Genomic DNA, 22,898 nt, shown 5'->3' with positions numbered 1-22,898 from the left:
CCTTGAAGCCTGCATACCCAAGGCAGACCCAAGAGACCTCAAGAACTTCAGACCCATCTCTCTGCTCCCCTTCCCGGCCAAGGTCATCGAGAAAATCGTTAACAGACAGCTAATCCGATATCTCGAAGAGAACAGAATCCTGGACCCTTCCCAGTCAGGGTTCCGTAGCAACACAGCACCGAGACCGCCCTCATCGCCGCCACCAACGACATCAGGACCCTGCTAGACAACGGGGAGACTGCAGCACTCATCCTCCTAGACCTCTCCGCCGCCTTCGATACCGTCTGCCACCGCACACTGCGCACACGCCTCCACGCCACAGGGATTCGAGACAAGGCTCTGGAATGGACCACCTCCTTCCTCTCCGGCAGAACCCAGAGCGTCTGCCTCCCCCGTTCCATTCCGAAGCCTCCGAGATCATCTGCGGCGTACCCCAAGAATCCTCCCTCAGCCCGACACTGTACAACACTTACATGGCCCAGCTTGCACTCGTCTCCCGACAGCTCGACCTCAAGATAATCTCCTATGCCGACGACACTCAACTGATCCTCTCCCTCACCAAGGACCCCATCGCCGCCAAAGCCAACCTCCATGAAGGAATGAAGGCCGTCACCGACAGTATGAAGATCAGCGTCTGAAGCTGAACTTGAACAAGACAGAGGTCCTCATTCTCGGGTCCAACCCGTCAGCCTGGGTCGACTCCTGGTGGCCAACTGCACTGGGAGCAGCCCCGACACCCAACGACCACGCACGCAACCTGGGAATCATCCTCAACTCAATGCTCTCAATGACCAAGCAAGTCAACGCCGTATCCTCCTCCTGCTTCAACACCCTCCGCATGCTCCGCAAAATCTAGAGATGGATCCCGACAGATACAAGAAAGACAGTCACCCAGGCCCTCGTCAGCAGCAGACTCGACTCCGTAAACACCCTCTGCGCAGGAGCCCCAACCAAGCTCATCAATCGACTACAACGCATCCAAAAAGCCTCAACACGACTGATCCTCGATGTACCATGACACGGCCCCATCACGCCCCACCTGAGAAACCTGCACTGGCTCCCGTCAACAAGAGGATATCCTTCAAGCTCCTCATCCACAGGTCAGAGCCATTTCCTCCTCCTGCTTCAACACCCTTCTCATGCTCCCCAGGATCTACAAGTGGATCCCCATTCCCCACTGAAATGAGAAGAATGGTCACCCAGGCCCTCGTCAGCAGCAGGTTGGACTATGGAAATGCCTTCTATGCAGGAGCCTCGGCCAAACTCCTGAGACGGCTCCCACGCATCCAGAACGCCTCTGCACGCCTGACCCTCAACATCCCTTTCTACAGCCACATCACACCCCACCTGAGAAACCTGCACTGGCTCCCCGTCAACAAGAGGATATCCTTCAAGCTCCTCATCCACGCACACAAGGCACTCCACAAGACCGGCCCAGCCTACCTCAACGGACGGCTTTCCTTCTACACCCCCAACCGCCAGCTGCGCTACGCCGACCTCTCACACGCCAATGTCCTGCGTATCCGAAGAACAACCACCGGCGGGAGATCCTTCTCGCACCTCGCCACCAAGACATGGAACCCCCTCCCACTGAGCCTACGACAGACCCAAGACCCGCTGACCTTCAGGAGGACACTAAAGACCTGGCTGTTCGATCAGTGGTGGACCCTACTTCCCTCCCAGCGCCTTGAGACCCTCGCGGGTATGTAGTGCGCTTAACAAATGACTGATTGATTGATTGATTGCATGGTAAAGGCATGCGTGGTTCTGACAGTGTTGTGAATGCTGGTTCCCCTGTCAGGGTCTGCAGTAGCTGTCAGCATGGGTGTACAGCAAAGGACCACCTGGCTGTCAAACCAGTGGGTGGGTGTTCAAGAAAACTGCAGAGGTTTTCTTAGCAGCACAGGAGAAGGATGGACATGAACTGCAGGGGCACCTCACAATAGCTTTAAACACAACTCCATACCATACTGGATTAAAAGATCCAATACAACTCAGTGCTGTGACTGAGCCCAACCTTTCAATGGAAATTTGACCTACCTCACAATTTCACAGTGAAGTCCATCCGCAAAAGTGGGAGCCTTGCTCCTCCATAAAAACAATCCATCTGACCTTACCATGAACAAAAGAACCAACCAACCTGAGAACCTGAATCTGACCAACCACTTAAAAGGAAACCCAAGCAACCTTCACTTGCAAAATCCATCCATCTTCGCCTTGTGGCATTGAGCCAACCTCACCAGTGAGGATCTGATTGCTGCTTAATCAGGTAGGGACAGAAATATCTACACAGGGCAGGTACGTTAAACTGACAACAGTGTTCTACTTTCAAATTTCAACCCTTGCATAAGGTGAAAAATATTGGGCAGTGCAAACACCCAAAAGGTGATGGGACTAATTCATGCAACTAGTCTAAAACATGGGCAATAGCAATGGCTACCATCCCAACCCATAATTTTTCACCCGCTGTGCCACTCTTGAAAGCGGCCCAACTCATAGATATCAGTACTTACCCTGTTCCTGATGTGCACAGTCCATGCTCAAACTGCCAGGTGAGGCACGCTCCAGAAGGGTACATAAGCAACTCCAAATCAGTTTCGGTTGTTATCTATTGTCAGTAAGATATAGTTTGGATCCCGTAGGTCAGTGAGCCTCAAACAAATGAAAAGTGATGGGAGAAATACATAGAACTAGTCAAAACCACTGGCAATAGAATGCTGCCCAGTCCGATTGCCAGCGACTTACACTATTTGCAAGTATTCTTTCCATCGCCGTTTGGCTCTGTTGCAGAGTACGCCCGTGATTAATCTGCATGTGAATTTGACCAGATCCTGGAAAAGTGACATGTGGCACAGCTCTGAACAAAAGAATGTGAAAGGAAGAAAATATGCACAGCAATTAGTGTAATGTGGCTCCTTCCCTAATGAGATGAGCTGCATTGCTAAAGCAACGTTACCTTGACACTGTTGGCCTACATCTTGGGCAGCCTGCTGGCTTCTCTTGACAACAGAAAAGAACTGCGGAGATCATGAGCAGCGTAGAATATTATAGATCAATTGTACCCCTGCAGATTTCTATCAATTTAATTAACTCAGAGGACTGAAATTCCCGGCGAAGAACATACCGGAGGAGAATCAGATGCAGGTAATGAGTACGAGATCCATACAATGACCCACTTTCTCAGTCTTTTCTTTAGACATAGGGTTACATGGAGGTTATTGAGAGTCTACGATAAATGCGATTGCCAACATTTTTGCAGTACTGCTGGCGTAAAACATGTGCAGTAATTGTCAGGCGCTGCTGTGATAATAGAGGGTGGTTTCCTGGTAATGCCCCACACCAGTGGGTAATTATGAAACGACTGCGGCTCCCTTTCGCTGCCAGAGGAGACTTACAATTGTGTCTGACAGAAGCGACATTTTCTCAAAATCGCAGGACAGAGTCAGATGCTATAAAGTTAGTGCCAACCAGACGATTCCACTATATTGCATCGACATTTTATACATTGAGGCGTAATCATCAGATTTACCTTGGTATCCGCAGTACCCTTTACCCCCTCCTTATGTACTGGCTCAGTGACTGGAGGGTCTGTGCCAGTACTAGATCAATGAATATTCCAGTACTCCAGCGGTTTTCACAGAAAGAGGATTCACATGTTCAATACATTACCCACGACCTCAACCAGACTGGCAACGCAAAACTCTTGAAAATACTCTGAAGTCCAAGGTTTAGAGTACAGAGTCTCATAACTGGATGGGGTAAGGGTCCCTCAATCATCCAGTCCTGATAGCCGCCCTGAAGGAGCACCTCACGGTTTTCGAATAGCAGCATTTGCTGCTCCAGAGACATAAAGCTGCAGGGACTGTGCAGTATCAGAATATTTCTTGGGATTAATTTCAAGACTGCCTGGTTATGGATTTTGTGTTGTAGCTATATAGTTATTGGATATTGTTCCGCAACCTGGAGGGCTAGGTTGGGCGCCATCTTTGGTGAGTCCCGGACCCCTGCTGGACTCGAGTTAGCGGTCCAGCTGGGGGAGGGGCTTGGGCCTCAAATAGCGATGCACCACAGAACGCGCAGCGGTCTCGTGCAGCGGGCGCGCCATCTGCGCGCCGAAGGAGCCCCAAAGGAGGGCCCGTCCGTGCCCGTCCGTGTCACGGACGGGCCCAGGGCCAGCCATTCTGCCCAATATCCCCCCGTCGATTTGTGCCTGGTAGGATCAGGTACTCCCGCTACGACCTTTTGAAACTTAATTTGCTAGCTGGTGGGGGGTCCCTGTAGGAGGGCCGGGCGGGACTGCACTATTTTGAAGTGCACAAATTGGGATTTTCTGCCCCAGCCTATCTTACTCACACGACTAGATAGTGGAACAGGTTTTACGACGATCAGGGCTGGGTTAATCAATGCTAGATCTATGGTTAAACATGCGGCTGACATTTTTGAAACGCTCGCTGATGGACTGCTAGAGCTCCTTTTCATCATGGAGACGTGGCTTACTAACACATGTGCTCCGATCATGGAACTCGCTGTCCCTAGAGGTTTTAAGATTGCCAGAGCTGACAGAGTTACAGGCAGGGGGGGCGGATTAGCAGTAATCTACAGGGAGGGGTGGCACTTCTTCTCCGAGTCGTCCGATGCAGTGGTCGATGGAGAAGCTCTCCACTTCTCTTTAATTATCAATCCTCATTTTACTCTGGAAAGATCATTGATTTATAGGCCTCCAGGCTATGCTGGCCACTTCATTGATGTCTTGGAGGAATGTATAGTGCCATGGGCCCTGAGCTTTCCGAAATTTCTCCTGGTTGGCGACCTCAATATTCATGTTGATGTCTCTGACTCCAACGAGGCTCGCCGCTTGGGGGAAGTTTTCGACTTGGCCCAACTTGAACAGTGAGTGGTTTCTCCAACTCATGCTGGCGTTCACCTCCTGGACCTAGTTTGCTCTAATTTCTCCATCAAGGCACTAAGTTCAGAGAAAGTGACTTGGTCTGATCATGATCTGATTAGGTTTTCATGGGAGGTGGAGGATGTAGGAAGATCAGCTTCTGCACTGCCCATTAGCCACCCCCAGAAGGTCAATGTGGCTGCCTTCAGCCAGGCTCTATCTAGAGCCCGCCCGACACTAATCCCTGAGATAAGCGAGGTGGTTAGCGGCTTCAATGGGTGGGTGCTGCAGGCGGCTGATGCCTCTACGAAACACACTACTATGTCAAGGCTCCACCGCACCCCTTCTCAACCCTGGTTCTCACCCGAGTTGAGGGTGTTGAAACTGGGGTGTAAAAAGCTGGAGCGAGCATGGAGACTCGATTACAGTCTGGAGGCAAAAGCCACCCTGCGCACAGCCCAAAAGGACTACTATACCGCTATTAAGACAGCCAAAGGCAGCTACTATGCAGGGAGAATTGCCAGAGCGGAAAATAACAGCAGAGAGATCTTCTCTATTGTTAAAAGCTTTTTATCCCCTGTGGCTGATACATCCATATTACCTTCCTCCATTCAATGGTGCGAGGAACTGTCTGACTTTTTTATTAACAAAATAGCTAAGATTCAGAAGGACCTGCTTTCTGCGCTGCCAGTGGCTAGCTTAGCGGTGGGTTCCTCCCCTATGACATGTCACTGCGATATTCAGCAATTTACGGACTTCTCTGCAGCTGCTGAAAGTGAAATATTGCCACTCCTTCAGTTCCTCAAATCGGGCTCACCTTCAGACCCCTGTCCTGCCAGGGTGCTCTCCAAAGTGGCTAGTACAGTTTGCAGTGAGGTCACCCAGATAGTGAATCTTTCTCTATCCTCAGCAACAGTTCCCATAGGTTGGAAGCAGGCAAAGCTTTTGCCACCCCTAAAAAAAACCAGGGCTGGATGCCACAGTTCCAGGGAACTATCGTCCTATATCCCTCTTGCCAGCATTGGCCAAAATCTGTGAGAAAGTGGTTTTTCGTCAACTTGAGAACTTTGTTGAGACTTCCAATGCCCTCCATCCAGTTCAATCAGGTTTTAGGGCGGCTTACAGCACGGAGACAACCCTGGTCGAAATGGCGGAGGCAATTCGGGAATGTTTGGACGGTGGCGGCAGAGCGGTCCTTATTCTTCTGGACCTCTCTGCCGCGTTTGACACCGTTCCTTACGAGCTCCTCCTTGCCAGGCTGTCTGCGATTGGCATTGGTGGTTGCGCCCTGGCCTGGCTGTCATCATTCTTAACAGATAGGACACAACAGGTCTGGATGCCGCCCCATGCATCTGAGCCTAAACCACTCCTCACGTGGGTCCCTCAGGGCTCCACTCTTAGTCCCTTACTGTTCAATATTTACATCACTCCCCTGGTTTACCTAGCGGAACACTACGGGGCTAAGATCATTGGGTATGCCGATGACACACAACTGCTGTTCACCTGGCCGGACGACCACCTGGATACCACAGCAGTCCAGCTCTGTTTATCCTCAGTCTTTCGCTGGTTGACTATGGCCCAGCTGAAATTTATTGAGGACAAATCTGAGGTCCTCTTCTATGGTTCTTTTCCCTCCAGCTTTAAAAACTCACTGTGGCCCCGAACATTCATAGCCCCAAGGTGATGGGTGGCCCCGCAAAAAATCTGGGTATTTGGTTTGGGGAGGACCTAAGATTTGAGGACCACATAAAGAAACTTTCAGGGACATGCTTTGCTACTCTGAGAACACTCCGAAGATTTTTTCCATTACTTCCTAGAGAAGCAAAAGAGACTGTTGCCCGAGCTCTCATCTTGGCAAGACTGGACTACGCAAACGCTCTGTTTAGCGGTATCCCTGCTTATTTGGTCAAACGCTTGCAGGTTATCCAGAACGCCGCCGTCCGCCTCTTGTTCAGTGTTCCAAGATGGAAGAGCGTTCGCTCTCACATGCGCAGCCTTCATTGGCTGCCAGTGTCTCAGCGCATTTTGTTTAAATCCTTAGTGCTCTAGTTTAGAGCCATTCACGATCAAGGGTCAGCCTATCTGAAGAAACGGGTTTACGCTCTATGCCCCTGCACGTGCTCTCAGATCATCCTCCTTGTTCAAGATGACTCTTCCTCGCTTCAAACGATCCAGACTAGGGGGTCAGTCCATAGCCGTGGTAGCTGCCCGGGCCTGGAACGCCCTTCCCCTCCACCTACGCTCCATTCAGTGCGTAGGCCAGTTTAAGAAATGTTTAAAAACCCATCTATTCACCAGTGCAGCATAGGCTGTTCTCTGTTCTGTCTTCTTTGCCTTTCTCCATCGCGCCAGGATACTCCCAAGTTATAGAGCGCGCTATGAAATGGTTTATACATATATAAATTATACATACATACAACAGTAATAGTTTGGCCCCATTTTTTTTTTTTACATCACTGTTGTTAGTAAAACCTCAGAAGGCCTCCTGGACAGAACTAGTTCCCTTGGTGAAATAATGGAATAATATCAGTTTTGGAACTGCAAACAAATTGCTCCTGGTTCCCATACACTGGGAGTCAAGCATGGCAGTGGAAAGGGAGGGGAATCACGAGGGGTGGAGTTCTAAAAATAGAATATGACAGTCTTCCTATACAATTATTTTTTATAAACTCTGCCTCACAGAATTTGTCAACAAAGAAACACGTGACAGTACACCTGTTCTGACCTAATTAATTGGTCACAAAGAGCCTGCATTGTAACATATCTTATGGAGTTAGGACACATTCTGGAGAGAACCTTCTCTGCTCAGCAATTTTTAGAGGATAATGATAATGGTAAGATAGCCCTGATGGCTAATTAAATTGGCAGAAAGATATGTGTTTATTCTAGTCATAGTTTTGACGTCAAGTAGCACAGAGGGTTAATGTGCCTGCAGCAAAGCAAGTTGTTTAATATGCAGATCACAAATTTGTATTTTATGCGGATATATAAAGTTGACTAGTATGTCCCAAAATGCTAGTGCTTAGTCGCTTGCACAAGCTAGTCAACTGGTCGAAAGAGCTACAAAGAAATATAGCTTGACAAAATAAAGAGAACTTCAATTTCAATGGTACTTCATAAGATGTCTGCTTGCTGAATGCGGCTCTGCTGGCCGAGTCTGATCATCCGCTTATTATCCCATCCCCAGCAGCCCATCCGTGGATATTTACTGCAGAATGGGATCGAGAAGACAGCTGTGAACATCCTGGGCCCAGGAGCGGAGTTCGGGCAGCCCTGCTGAGCCAGTAAATCACGACTGATGTTGAAGGCCTGAAGGTGCATCGCAACTTCAAGATGGCGTCTGGCATAATAAATGTGTGGGGCCAGAGCCGCTAAGGACCTGTGAGGGGAGGGGCGGTTCCTGGCCGGGGGCGAGGGCGGGCCACGACCCTCCTGCCTGTACTGGGAGTTGTTGATGCTTGAATAGAGGGAGCATCTGGTGAGAGCTTGGTAGCTGCTGCTAAGGGGTGGTTGAGGGGGCAGCCGACCGCAGGGAGGTTCCCCCCCTGTGCAGTTTGGGAGGGGCGGGGGGTGGGCTATGCAGCTACAAGGCAGGCTTTTATTTGGGCTGGTAAAATGTAGCCCAAAAGGAGCCCAAGCATAAATGCTTTGAGCTCCTCCTCCCAGCCACCATTTTAGGTTCCGTGACCTGGTGGCTGGGAGTTATTAGGCAGTGAAATTTTTGTAGTGCAATCTTTGTGGTTATTGTATCTGGTTATTGCAGCCCAGTTATTCTTTGGGCATGGCGACGGAGGATTATCAAGTCCTAGAAGCCATTAGGCTTCCTAGTGAGGCGGGGAGAATAGATTTGGGGGTAGGAGAAGTGGCGGGCCTTCGCGCCCGTCGCGCCAGGCCTCAGCGGTAGTGGCGGCGGTTGTAGCAGCCTGGGTGTCCCCTAAACGACCCCTGACCGAATCGGTGAGTGCAAAAACATGTCCCGATGGGACGCATGGGCCCAACAATGCGAGTGCAGGGGAGTGGGAGGGTGAGGGGGGGGCACCTTTGAATGCTGGCAGGCTGTGTGTGGAACCGACGGAGCTGCTTCTTGCTCTGGCGGTTTGCGGCAGGCGAGTGTTGGCCCCCGCGCATCAAGGGAAGCGCGGGGTGGGTGGGGCACCAAGAGGCACTCGGCCTCGCTGTCAGCCATGTTGGGAGAGGGTGCGGGAATGGGAGGAGGGCCGGGGACGCAAGTGTTTCAGCGGTCCCCTTAGCAGGGGAGATGATTGAAATAGAGGATGCGAGGGAGCAGCAGGGGCCCGCCGTGCCGCTTTTGGACACAGTGGGACAGGAGTTTGAATGGGCACAGGGGGTGAGGGGGGCTGGGGGCGCTAATCCTTGGCAGTTTTTTACAGGCAGGGCCAGTGTGGGGAGGGCCAGGATGGACACTGAGAGGTCAGGGGGAGGGGGAGAGATGGTTCCCTCGAGCACCCTCCTTTTTTCACCCCCTTATCCGGACCGGGGTGATGGGGCATCAATAGCCAGTGATTCAGTGGGAGAGGGGGAATGGGCACAGGTGGGTGGTTGGGGCGGTTATCAGGCACTGCTGATGGACCAGGGGTCAGAGTTACAGCTAGCCCCCACTGTGTGGTTTGCAGAGGAGTCTTTTGCTGGAGGTTCTAGGAGGGCGAGAGTGGTGGAAGCTGGGGGTGGAGGGGTTCTGGAGGGGAAGAGCAGATCTTGGGAGGGTTTGGATATTTTCCCATCTTAGGTGTAGGGGGTTTGAGATTCCGGGGTAGGTGGGGGCAGGGCAACACTAGGTGTTCCTCGGCGTGGGGTGGGGGACTCAGTTGGGGATGGCGGAGTTAGGGGCGGGGTAGCAGGTGATTTTCTGGGAGCAGAGGGTAGGGTAGAGGGAGTGGGGGTCAAGTTCCACGGCCGGCAGGGGCGATGGTACAAGCAATGCTGGATTGGAGCAGTGACGAGGAGGGGGGATTCCCCCCTCCTCTGCAGGGGGCCATGGGAGGAGGGAGTGAGGTAATTGTGAGGTGGGGCAGGGTAGAGAGGTAGGGTTTGGGGATGGTGTTTTGGGTAGGCGAGGGAACATGAAGGTTTGTGGTAGTAAGGGACCCAGCACATCTGTCCGACCTTTTTCTCCACAGGGCAGAGAGTGTTACGGTGCTGCAGACAGAGGATGGTACTTTCAGGTGTAGTCAAAGTTTGGGGGAGTACCGGCAAGTACAGTGGCTCCCCCTCCAGGTGTACAGAGAGGGGCAGTTAGGGCCGGTACGTGTCAGTATGGGTCCGGTAAGGCCCGTGGTTGGTTGGCGGTGTCAGGCCCATCACAGATGGAGGAGCCCTTAGAGTTGGACTATGCTGAGGACAGCCCAGAGGAAGGGGAAATGCGTGATAATGAGGAGGTGGGCCCTTTCATGTTTCTCATAGTTTTTTGCAGACAACAGAGGTGGTGCAGCCCAGGAGGGCAGTGGCGTTTGGACCCAGAAGAGAACACGGCCCCTCGGTGAGGGCTCCTCGGATGGTGGACAACGCAGAACAAGTGGCATGGTGGTCAGCGCCCAGCCGTGCCCCCTTGTTAGAGCCAGGTAAGACTTTTGAACCACGGGCCAACCCAAAAATGGTGTCTGTCTGGACCGGGGGGGGAGGATGTTGGAGGGCTGGGAGCAGGGAAACTCTACAAAGGGCATTATGCTAAGGATCAGGGTGTGGGCACAGTGGAAGGTGAAGGAGCATTAGGCGCTAAGAGAGTGGGGTGAATACTGAGGTGATCGAAACAGGAAACAAACCCTTACACAGCAAAGAGTTGAAGATTAAAAAGCTTCCCTACATGGGTGTGACAAAGCCTTTAGGGGCTCATTTGATGTTAGCAAACAAGGAACGGATTTGGAAGGGGGAGTATGTGGAAATATTGACACTATTGCACAGGGAGGTGAGGGCAAAGGAGGGGTCCAAAGAGGAGGAGTACGAACTTGCCAAGCATCCGAAACTGCCTTTAACAATTGAAAATTGGACGGCAGCGTTTCTAATATATTCCAGCGTTTATTGTGAAAAGTTTCCAGAGAGTTGCGTTGCGATATTTAAATACATGGATGTCATTAGGAAGGCGCAGATCACGGGTAGAGGTTTTGCTTGGGCCCCGTATGATGAGGAATTCCGTGCCCGGATGGCGTGGGATTCAGAGGCTAAGTGGGGCGAGTTGAATACTGATTTGTGGCAGCATACCATGGGAGCGCCGGCTGGGGGGAAGACTATATTTACAGCTAGTGGGTTACCTTTGGTATACCGGCCCTTTCAGGGGAAGCCCACCCGGGGCAGGGTGGGAGCACTACAGCGGGACAAACCGTGTATGGGGCATGCTGGGACTTTAACAAAGGCTTGTGTGCAAGGGAATACTCCAGGTTCCGGCATGAGTGTTTGCAATGTGGTAAGAAACATCCCCTGGTCAAGTGTTGGGGGTTACAAAACCAGGCAACCAGCAGTGGCATCAGCCGAGTGGTAGCACCTCAGGCCCCTCCCAGCAGTTTCAAGGTACTAGAGGGCGTAAGGACGCACAAGGGGCTGGGCCCAAAGGCTCCTACTCCGGTTAAGATAGGACCGTTGTCAGAGGGTCTGAGAGATTATGGGGATGCAAGGGCAAAAAGGGTGCTATTGGAGGGTTTCCAGGGGGGGTTTCTGCTAGGTTACACTGGGCCATGGCTACGGTGTTGGTGAAAAAATTTGAAATCGGCAGAAGAAAACAAAGAAGTGGTGCAAGATAATCTAAACAAGGAGGTGCAAGAGGGGAAGATGGCAAGGCCATTTGAAGATTGACCATTGGAGAACCATCAATCAATCAATCAAAGATATTTATATCGCGCACTACTCACCCGGAGGGTCTCAAGGCGCTTGGGGGGCGGTGGGGGTCCGCTACTGCTCGAACAGCCAGGTCTTGAGCTTCTTCCTGAAGGCGAGGTGGTCTTGGGTCAGGCGTAGGTGGGTCGGGAGGGAGTTCCAGGTCTTGGCGGCCAGGTGGGAGAAGGACCTTCCTCCTGTTGTCGCTCTTCGGATGCGGGGGACGGCGGCGAGGGCGTGGCTGGTCGATCGGAGATGGCGTGTGGGAGCGTAGAAGTTGAGGCGGCTGTTGAGGTAACTCGGGCCTTGGTTGTGTAGGGCTTTGTGTGCGTGGGTGAGGAGCCGGAAGGTAATTCTCTTGTTGACCGGGAGCCAGTGCAGGTCTCTCAGGTGTCCGGAGATGTGGCTGTGTCTGGGGATGTCGAGGATGAGTCTCGCTGAGGCGTTCTGGATATGCTGGAGTCTCTTCTGAAGCTTGGCGGTTGTTCCGGTGTAGAGGGCGTTGCTGTAGTCCAGACGGCTGGTGACGAGGGCCTGGGTGACCGTCTTCCTGGTCTCGGTGGGGATCCGCCGGAAGATCTTACGTAGCATGCGCAGGATGTTGAAACAAGACTTTTCTGGTCATGGAGAGGGAAGAGTCCAGGATGAAGCCCAGGTTGCGTGCGTGGTCTGTCGGTTTGGGTGCGGTGCCCAGGGCGGAGGGCCACCAGGAGTCGTCCCAGGCGGAGGGTGAGGAGCCCAGGATGAGGACTCCCGTCTTGTCTGAGTTCAGTTTCAGGTGGCTGGTCAAAAGAACTTGATTGTTTCACTGATTGGGGTAGTTCCCAAGAAAGAGTCAGGGCAGTACAGACTGATTCAACACCTATCATGGTCAGAGGGGTCTTCAGTCAATAATTTTATTGACGTGGAGGTGGCCTCTGTGTCATACTCCTCAGTTGACGTTGCTATGTCACTGGTAGTAACAGCGGGCGTGGCTGCAGAGATGGCAAAATGTGATATAAAATCTGCATTTCATTTGCTTCCAGTCCATCCAGACGATTGGAATCTTCTTGGGATCCATTTCAATGGCAAATGGTACGTGGACAAAGCTTTGCCGATGGGTTGCTCGATGTCTTGTGCCCTTTTTTAATGTTTCAGCACCTTTTGCAGTGGTATTTTACACAGCATTCTGGTCATGAGTTGGTAACACACTATTTAGACAATTTCTTTTTCGTTGGTACCCTGGGCTCCACGGAGTATCGGGTAGCCCTGGACAAGTTCCAAGAGCTCATGAAGGGATTAGGTGTGCCGCTGGCACCAAAGAAGACAATGCGTCCGTGCACGACCATGTCCTTCGGTCCCCCTCTCTTGGCAGAAGTTAGCCTGTTGTTTGGGAGTTTTACCGTTGGTTTGTACAGATAGTATTGAGGTTTGTCTGTTTTCCACCATCATGGTGTGGAGGTTTTTTGGGGCTTTCAGAGTTTCGGAGCTTTTGTGGTCCAAGGGTAAAGGGGTATCGGGTGGCAGGATGTCTGTTTGTCAGGGAGGGACGCCCATATTTTGCTGTCGAGCGCTAAAACGAATCAGAGGAGCCGAGGAAAATGAATCTGGCTGGAGGCTTCTTCACCAGTTTTGATGTTTCCTTTACATTGGGCCCGGCGTTGGAAGGAAGTATCAGGGGGGTCTGTTGGGGAGGGGGTTTTCAGGCATGCGGATGGGTCCCGGGTGTCTGGCTACCAGTTGCCCATGGTGTTTCGTTTGTTTGGATGGGGCACAATATGGAACTCACTCTTTCAGAATCCGGGCAGCGACGGAGGCTCATAACAGGTAGTAGTGTGGCTCACTGGTTAGAGGCGGCAGACCCGAGAGCAGAGGACGGCCCGGGACCAGGGTTCGATTCCCGGCGCGGCAGGTTTCTGGACCAGGGTCAGCGGACTCGATAATTCTCTCGCCTCGGTGCCCACTCTGATCAGCGATCACACTCGGCAACTCTGGGCATTAGCTTGCCTCATCTTCACTAATGGCCCCACCAGACCGCCGGGGATGCCTGGTCTCACCCTGGAGATACCCATTAAGGGACCATCTCTCAGGGAAGCCAGGAAGGGTTTCGCAGCGGTCGAAGCGCCTTGGGACCCTCCGGGTAAGTAGTGCGCTATATAAATGCCTATACATTTACATTTACATTTACATTTACACATTTACATTTACAGGGGTTGGTCTGGGGAAGACATTATGTGTCTGGGGCGTTGGTCTTCTAACTGCTTTCAGCGCTAAGTGAGAAACAATGCGGGGGAGGCGCATGCATCATACTCTTTCCCATAAGTTTGATATTGCTTTTCTCGTTACAGGTTCAGTGGCTGGCCTCCGTGCGACGGAAATGACTATCTGGATTGTGGGGCATTCGTTTGTTAAATGGGCTCATGTGCAAGCATGCCGTAGTTATTTTGGATCGTTGTTGGGTTTTAACGAGCGTTTGTTTAAGGTGGTGTGGAAAGGGAAAGGGGGGATGCTCTGGAGGGAGTTGATTCCTGCACTGAACTCTTGGTTGGTGGGGGGCCAGTGCCCGGACGTTCTGTTAATCCATCTGGGTGAGAATGATCTTTGTGGAGTGAAGGGAGTGGTATTGCTGAGGGCGATGAAAAGGGATTTGACACTTTTGAAAGAACAGTGGTCAGGTTGTCATGTGTTGTGGAAGGAAATGGTGTCCCGCAGGACGTGGAGGGGTGTGCATAATCCTAAGGCGATTGACAGGGCTCGGAAGAAGGTAAATCTGGAGATTTCTAGGTTTTGTAGGAGCTTGGGTTTTGGGAAAGTGTCTCACAGAGATATTCACTTTGATGCAGTAGAGTTTTTTAGGAGTGACAGGGTTCACTTGTCCACATTGGGCATGGACCTGTATCTTCTGGAGTTGCGAGAGGTCTTGTCTAGGTTTTTGAAGGTTCCGGAGTACGCTAGTTAAGCGGCTATGGCAGAATAACAGAACAGTTTTTGTGGTTTGGGGGCAGAAAGGGGGGGGAAAGGCTTTACCCCCACAGCTTTCTGGGTGGCGGGAGTAAGTGGTGTTTTGCCAGGGTTTGACAGAATTGTTGTGGTTCATTTCCGTAGTTGTGTCTTCGACAGGATGAGTTGGGCAGGCTAAGTTGTTGGGGTTTTTACATAGGTTGGGGGAGCAAGAGTTGACAAGGGGTAGGCAGGGGGGTTTGTATAACAGATTGTTTAATTGTTAGGTTAGACGATTATGCAGGGATTTGCATTGTTTGTATTTTGTAATGATGTAATGTATGGGTGGGGAACGGGGTTAATGAGACTTTAGGGGTGGGCGGTAAGTGGGGGTTAAGGTAGTATGTTATTTAGTAAGGTTTAGTTTTGTAAGGCATTAGCCAAGGTTTTATAACTGTTTCAATAAAGCAGCCTTTTTCACACAAAAGCTGGTTTGGGGTCTGCTTCCCCCCCACCCCTCCCTCCAAAGGGGGGCTTGGGGAGGGAAGCTGACCGCAGGGAGGCTTCCCCCCCCCCCCCCGGGCAGTTTGGGAGGGTTGGGGGATGGGCTATGCAGCTACAAGGTAGGCTTTTATTTTGGGCTGGTAAAATGTAGCCCAAACGGAGGCCAAGCATAAATGATGTGGGCTCCTCCTCCCAGCCACCCTTTTAGGTTTGGTGACCTGGTGGCTGGGAGTTATTAGGCAGTGAAATTCTTGTCCCTCCCTCCCCTCCCTCTTTTTAGGGTAGTTTTCTTTAAGTTTCCCTTCTTAGTTAGCTCATTCCCTCTTTTTTCAGTTGGTCTTTGTTGGAACAGGTGGGCAGGAGGTTGATGTGTACTGTTGCTTGGTACAGCTGCTGTTGCGGGGGTGAGTGGTGTTTTGCCAGGGTTTGACAGAATTGTTGTGGTTCATTTGCGTATTTGTGTCTTCGACAGGATGAGTTGGGCAGGCTAAGTTGCTGGGGTGTTTATATAGGTTGGGGGAGCAAGAGTTGTCAAGGGGTAGGCAGGGGGGTTTGTGTAACGGATTGTTTAATTGTTAGGTTAGAAGATTATGCAGGGATTTGCATTGTTTGAATTTTGTAATGATGTAATGTAAGGGTGGGGGGTGGTAAGTGGGGGTTAAGGTACTATGTTATTTAGTGAGGTTTCGTTTTGTAAGGCATTGGCCGAGGTTTTATAATTGTTAATGTGCACCTGTTTCAATAAAGTGGCCTTTTTCACACAAAAGCTGGTTTGGGGTCTGCCCCTCCCAACACTAACCAGTAGTACAGGAGCCTCCGTCCACTACTGGGGCCCGGTCGCTGCATGCAAAATAGGAGCTGTGGCAGAGATACTGGTCCTGGTCAGGAGCTCAGGAACACTAGCAACTGAAAGAGACAGTGCAATGTTGAGCCCCCACCTCCTCCTAGTCGGAGTTGTGAGAGGCAGCGATGATCGGAGGAGGAGCGGCCTGCTCCTATGATGGCGGTGTTCGTCTGAAGATTACGCGCGGCCCTGGAGCAACCTCAAGCAGGCCGTACACTTGGAGTCGGAGTGCGGGCTGAGTGCAACTGCGGCCCCTGAGGCTGCGGCTATATCTTGCTTGAGGCGGTAGATCGGAGGGCGTCCTGAAAGACGAGGAGGAACATCAGGCTTGCCGATCGTGTGTAATCACATGTTGTTCTCTTATGTCTATACTTGGCTCCTGTAACTGATGTAACTATGTAACCTGTAACTCGCTGCTCCTCATGCAAAGCGCTTTGATACCTCCGGGTCTTGCTAGCGCTATATAATACTTTTCAAGTAAAACAAATAAATAAATAAATGTCAATTGCTCTGCTTCATCAATTAGTTCATGGATATGGTCATTAGTTCCAAACGGTTGACAACTAATATTTTAACCCTTAGTTACCTTCTTACTATTTAGGTATCACAGCATCAACTTTTTCCATAAACTTTTGAAATCTAGCTTTGAGTCTACAGTTTGCGCCTTGAAAACACCATCCAATTGCTTCCTGACATGTTTGTGTGCCTTGCTCACGAAATGTTGGTTTAAATAGTGTTATTCTCCCAAAAGTAAAATTTTATTAAACAGAAAAAACTTGTGCCAGTGATTTTTTGTGGTATGTACAAAATTGGCAGTATTAAGCAATTCTGATGTTTTTCAGATTTGGGTGATTAAGCCCACGTTCAAACAGTCCCAAACGAAGTCTTAAAACTTTGAATTTAAGTTTGCTTGACATAGGTGTTATAAGATATTGGTGCAGGACTAATTTTGCATAGATTAACTTTTAGAACGGATTGTTATGCTTCTCTGCCAGACTTGGAGGGCGGCTTCTATAGATTTTATTCAAATAATTTAGATAATAGGAGTTTTGAAGCTTTTTTATGAAATGTTGAAAAACCATGAAGGGCGTTATTTGCAGCTCAGTAAGTGTTGCCTCCACATCAATATTTCACGGTGAATACTTAGATCGAGTAAGATCTTGGCCAAGGTGGTATCTGAAGGACCACCTCTCTGCTTTGCATAGTTTGGAGCAAAACTTTAAAAGAGTGACAGTGTTATTGGAGGCCCATTTTCCACTATGCTAGTTCCGGGGAGTTGCCTGTCAATTACTTATTAAATCATCTTTTCAGCTTCTTGGTGTGTTAATGCTACAAGTGAATCATTCTACATTAGTGCACTTCTTGAACCAAGGTCAAGACCTCCCACAGGAGGTAATCCTTTGCAGTATTTCCAAGGCATCTGGTAAACGGAATTGGGCCCGGGCCTTGGTTGGGGTCAGTCATTTAGCCTCAACAATCAGCCATTGGCAAATTTACTTTGATCTCAAGGGAGGTTGAACCCATTTTTATCCCTTTACTTGCTTCACAGTGCCTGTATAAATGGGGCCGTAGTGCCATCGCCTTATACAGAGTGACGAATTTTGGTCATTGCAGGCGATTATTGACTGAATTTTTAGAGTTGCTTCTTCTGCCGGTCAGACTGTTTGGTTTGGGCATGGATTTTATAATTGCTTCGGTGGGGGAATAGTCCTCACTGGGTTGGTTGATTTATTCGTGCCTCTCATTTGATGGGATCTTGTGCATGGCCAACTGATTTTAGCCATGCTAGTGGTAACTGCACTCCAGCACCATCTGTTTAGTGTATCCATTCCATGCCTCAAAATCATCTGCACAACCACCTCTTGCTCCATGGGATACTATGTGCCATACATAGAACATGGTGACAATCCTTACTCTAAGTCCCCTGTGAAGGATAATATTGTCACCTCTGGCAATTCTCACTCTCAACCCCTGTGAAAGATAATATTGTGAGTCCACTCCTGGCCATCCGGGGTAATATGAACTACAGGCAAACGCAGCTACTTTAGAATTCACTTAGAAACAATAGGTCTTTCTCTGACGCTCGGCCTAAAAATGACTATTATTATTATTATTGCATTTCTTATATAGCGCCAGAATCGACCCCCGAAGGGGTATCTCCGCGCTTGCCTTGGGAACCCGTCCTGGTTTTTCCCTGTGAGATAGCCCCTACAGGGCATCCCCAAGGTGAAAGCCAGGCATCCCGCCGCGGGGGGGCCGTTGTGGAGATTAAGCAAGCTTAATGCCCAGAGTTACATAGTGTGAACCCATGATTAGGTCAGGCACCGAAGCGAGAATTATCGAGTCCGTGGACATTTGAGCTCAACACCCTGCCGCGTCGGGAATCGAACCCTGGTCCCGGGTCTGACCTCTGCTTCAGGGTCTGCCTGCTCTAACCAGTGAGCCACACTATCACTGTATATCCAAATAAGGCAGCTAGTACAAAACAAAGTAGTACATGTGGGGTGTACTCATCATGCCAAGTTTTTTTTCGTAATGATGAGCAGAATAACTGAATAGTTCATTTTGTTATTGATTTCCCAGCCGGTGGCACAACCAGTTATTCGCTTGCCTTATGATATTCTGACTATTTTTGCAGTGTTTTGATGCTTTTCTGACATCCCACTTGAAGCAGAACCCTTTCTGCAAGAAGCCTGGCAAAGAGGAGTTGTGTTCTGAAGCATCGGAAACCTCTCAGCTGTCAGGGTTCACTGATAGAAAATCCATGACATAAATATTGATGTTCAAAATATCGAAAACAATATATAGACTACAAAAATATCGACTCCCATACCTAAACAAGTAAAGAAATATTGAATCAAAAATATTGATATAAATACATATATAAGAAAATTTTATATATTAAATAATAATAAATATTAATATTAATTTGAACAAAATAAATTACATTTAATATACATTTTAACAAAATATAACAAAATGAACTTAAAAAAAAGAGATAAAATACATATATATTTACATAAAAATAATTAATCGACTATTATCCTTAATTTATTTAAAAACTTAAAAATTATATGAAAATATTATATATATATATATATATATATATATATATATATATATATATATATATATATATATATATATACATATACATATGCATATATATATATATATATATATCCTTAATCCAAAAGCGATCCTCCTTGGACGGTTCTCGTAGTCAGGTGGCGCATGTGCCGGCAGGACCCCAAAGCCGGTAAATTTGTGCACAAATTTCAAAGGTTCCCAGAAAGGATTAAATGCGCACTGAGAGCGTGTGTAGATAACACCAAGTTTATTTTTCAATAATCGCTACGCGTTTCGAGTCCCACCGGTCTCTTGATCACACGATATTGCTTGTCTACCGCTAGGTGGAGGAGTGTGGCTCAATGGTTAGAGCGGCAGACCCTGATGCAGAGGTCTGGCCGGGACCAGGGTTCAATTCCCGCCTCAGCGGGTCTTGGGCTCAATTTCCTCGGACCTGACAATTCTCGCCTCGGTGCCTATTCTAATCATGGGCCCCACGCTGCAACTCTGGGCAATAGCTTGCTTAACCTCCCCACCGGCCCCAACAGCGCTAGGATGCCTGGCTCCCCCCTGGGGGTGTTCAGGAGTGGACACTTCACAGGGAAAGCCAGGAAGGGTTTCACAGCGGTATGAGTAATAGCGCCAGGAAACCGCTTGGTGACAGTGCGCTCTACAAATACCTTGACATTTACATTTACATTTTACATTTACGTGCATAAATAAAGTTCTCAAGTGATTTGGTGAATGAACACAAAAGAGGCATTGTAGGTATCTATTTTGCCATCAAAACCTGGCCGCCATCTTAGAACGGAGTATCCACAGCACAATAATGCTAATATAACATTAAAAGTATCCTCATGTTATACATTCTTGCATAGACTGTTATATTATGTCTATAATTTCAAACAAACTATAAATTAGAGTGTAAGAAAACATTTAAATTTCGGGATGTAAACAAAAATGTTTACAATGTAAACATTTTTTACATTGTAAGCATAAATCCTCATAACGTATGCTGTAACTCTATAACGGCATTTGCCAGCGTTGATGCATCATTCTAGTATTCCTAACAATAAAGGAAATACACCATTAGCCTGGTCGTATACGCTCAGATGCATTCTTTCAAGTCATTGAAATCAACATACTTCTGCTTTCGGACTAGTGCCGACAAAGGTAAACATGCATTTGGTCTAATGCCTACACCTCCGTTCATAATCCGTATATAATGCACAATTGCTATGCCGTATCAACTGGCAATAGTATCATAGCCTCTTAAACCATAACATTGCACCCACGAATTTACCACTGTGCATATTTGTGATGATGATAAAAAAATATTCATCATATATTGTAATGTACTTTCCATGTTAATTGAAAAAACATAAATATATGATCTAAAAAGTGAATGATTATGCTACATAACTCCTCAAGTGAAAATAATAATAATAATAGTGGCCTTTTTCTTATCCTGTACCTTCCTGAAGGTCTTGTCAGTTGAAGAAAAAGCGTAGGGAACCGTGCATCTTATAAAAGTGAAATGTGAGAAGGCCCCTTCCTTTTCCTCCTGAAAAAAGTGATAAACAGAAGGAGATTAAATATTAAAACAGGGTTAAAAAACCCTAAATAAATTCATATACATCATCAATTTACAATTTGAGACAAACATATCTACAACAGCAAGGTTTCAAGATTCTTATATTCAGGTATCTAGTAGGTGGGATGCTAGCTCTTCATCCAGGTTATGCCCACTCGGGAATCTACTCTCGAGTTCTATTATCCATTTGGATTCTCTTTTTCTCAAGCCTGTTAGTCTATTGCCCCCTCTACCACTTGTATGAACTTGTTCCAAGGCAAAGTATTTCAGAAATGCATTGTTAGATTGATGGTGTGACTGGAAATGGCGCGCAATGGGGTAGTTCTTATCAACATGTGTAATGGCCCGCAGATGTTCCTGTACTCGTTTTTTCACCATACATATGGTGCTGCCCACGTATTTTAATTTGCATGGGCACTCCAAGACATATACTACGTAATTGCTGCTTCATGTCAAAAATTGTTTGATGGTATGTCTCCTATTTGCGCCTGGAATTTCAACTTCTTTCACCATGGTACTGTCTTTGCATGCACGGCAGTGTCCACAGGAATAAAAGCCTTTCAGATTATGTGTACTCACATTATTCCTGGGGCTGATATCACCTTTCACTAGGATGTCCCTTAAACTCTTGCCTTTTCTATAGGTGTCAGAAGGGCGATCCCCTATCGTCGGACCTATGATATTATCGCTTTTAAGGACATTCCAGTTGTCAACCAACACTTTGTTTACCTTTCTAGAGTCCTCATTGAACGTGGTAATAAGCCTTGTGATAGACTCTGTTTCTGTTGCGGCTATTCTTGGTTCTAGTGTGCTTTCTCTTGTTTTCTCGTTACCTTTAGCAACTGCCTTGTTGAGAACCCATTCCAGATAACCTTTTTCCCTGAATCTTTTAAGCATTGTGGTTTTTTCCAACTCATAAAGTTTTTCATCGCTACAGTTGCGTTTTGCTCTTAGGAGTTCCCCATAGGGGATACTCCATTTCAGGCTTTCAGGGTGGGCACTTTGGGCGTGAAGCAAGCTGTTCCCCGTGGTCTCTTTTCTATACAATTGAGTTGAAAGATGACCGTCTTGTACTATCAACTTAGTGTCCAAAAACTCAATGCTTTCATTGCTGGTTTTGAGGGTTAGAATGATGTTATAGGGGTTATTATTCAGTTTCGTGACAAAATCCTGGGCTTCCATCTGCGACCACTCGGTCACCCCGAACGTATGGATGGGTGCCCCGATCCCCCGGGAAACTGTAGCGGGCGGGGGGTGTGTCCCGGCCGGTATGCCTATAGCGGCGTGGCCGGAGTACGCCCCTACCGCCCAAAAAGGGTTGTCCTAAACACCCGCCCGGAAGTCTGTGTACTGATGGACGTGATGGGGGCGCGGCCCCGCCTTCCCGCTGCTGGATAAAAGGCGCGGGAATCCAAGGAAGCGTCCTCTTGTTCCTGCGCTCTGAAGGCTGCACCACTCGTCGCTCGTGAGCCCTCAATGGAACAAGCTGCAGTTTTTTGAACTTGTAATCGTTGTTTTTCTATTTCAGTCATCAAGGTGTAGCTGGAGTTCGAGTCACTTCGGGAAGACAGGCTGAGCTAACTTTGAACACGCGGACATGCCTGGCAAGAAGTCTGGAAAGAGCTCCGAGATGGAACGTATGCTGCGTAAATTGGTGAACCAGGTTTCGGCGATGGACCGAAAGTTCGGTAAAGTAGACCAGCTGGGTCGCGGCTTAGCGGCCCACAGGAAACAAGTTGAGGCTCAAGCTGGCCCCTCAGGGCGACCTAAGAGAGTCATGGGGCCAGCTTTGCCAAACGTTACCCCGGGGAAAAAGAGGAGGGTGAAAGCGGGTCCTAGCGAGGCCCCAGTCCCGATGGAGGTACCACCGATCCCAGTAGCGCCAGCGGCCAGCCCGGTACCCACACCGGATGGGGGTTTGCCAATCCCTGTGGTTATCACACCACTGGAGGATGATCAAATGCCTCCTGAATTAGCGCTTCAGTTAGTGGCTGTGTTACCCTGGTTGAAAAAGGGAGCGGGGGGATCCGCGGCTGTGGAAGACCCGGCCGAGGAAGCTAGACTGATTATTGAACAGTTACGGCAGACAAGGGATGCTGGGGCAGCAAACTTGCCTTCTATTCCACCCACAGGTGGTGAAGGTGGTCCCGGCAGATAACCAGGATACGGCGACGGACACGGCTGGAAGTGCGGCGGGAGCCGGTAAGAGATCGCTACCGATGATGGGGAGGGCGCGGTACCCTCAAGGCGGGAAGGCT

This window comes from Lissotriton vulgaris, chromosome 7, assembly GCF_964263255.1.
Source record: "Lissotriton vulgaris chromosome 7, aLisVul1.2, whole genome shotgun sequence".
NCBI classification, from domain to species: Eukaryota; Metazoa; Chordata; class Amphibia; order Caudata; family Salamandridae; genus Lissotriton; species Lissotriton vulgaris.
The sequence above is the reverse complement of the archived record's forward strand: the minus strand, read 5'-3'. Positions refer to the sequence as shown.